This window comes from Aplysia californica, unplaced genomic scaffold (assembly GCF_000002075.1).
Source record: "Aplysia californica isolate F4 #8 unplaced genomic scaffold, AplCal3.0 scaffold00522, whole genome shotgun sequence".
Classification (NCBI taxonomy): domain Eukaryota; kingdom Metazoa; phylum Mollusca; class Gastropoda; order Aplysiida; family Aplysiidae; genus Aplysia; species Aplysia californica.
Genome location: NW_004797792.1, coordinates 188727 through 189612, shown reverse-complemented (window position 1 = coordinate 189612; position 886 = coordinate 188727).

Sequence of the window (886 nt, the reverse complement as noted above, 5' to 3'; positions counted from 1 at the left end):
CGTGGTGAAATCAGGCGCTCGCCAAAATAGTGAAATCAAAGATATTGGCAATTTTCTGACGGTTGGGAAATTTTTTCCAAATTTTCTTTCTTTTTAAATTGCTCAACACCTTTTATATCCATTTAAAAACAAATTTATGTGTTGATTTTACTGAAAAACATTGATTAAAAGCACAGAAAATGTCAATTTTCAGATTCCCAATTACAAAACTTTGGAGGCCATTTTCTCACTTCATCATCCGGTGCCTTGCCGACTGGCGTGGGCGATCATGGACCTCCACTTCACTCTGTCTTGTGTTGCAGCAATGGTGTCTGTTATTCTTGCTGCTCCTAGCCATGTTGTCATCTTGTCCAGTATCTTTTCCCTCTGTCTGCCTCTGCCTCTTCTGATTTTCTCACTTATTTCACCTATGAAACCAAGCGACCCTGACTTTCTTCAACCGCAAATATTTCGTCTTCTATTCAACACAAAAATATGTAGATGGATATTTTTCACCTAGAACAAGGCAAATGAACACGCTTTAAGATGATACCAATAACTCCATATATAAAAAAATTGACGAGCGCCCGTTTCCACCACGCCGCAACACATTTAATATTCAACGGGAATCGGAGCTGAGAGCCGTGGTTCGAATCCCCAACGGGGCCTTCTACCTTGTGAGGCATCGTGGTGAAATCAGGCGCTCGCCAAAATAGTGATTATAAGGCTGTCCGCCCATTTGATGATAACTTCGGAGTTCCTATCTCTTTAATTGCCTTACCTCTATAAGCCTATACAATGATCAATAACCAATCAACCTGCATTTCCTTCATGGGTGGTTGGTGGGTGGTCTGGTGTTCTTTGCTCCTTCTCTCCCATTAAATCTCTATCTTCCATATCTTTTTTT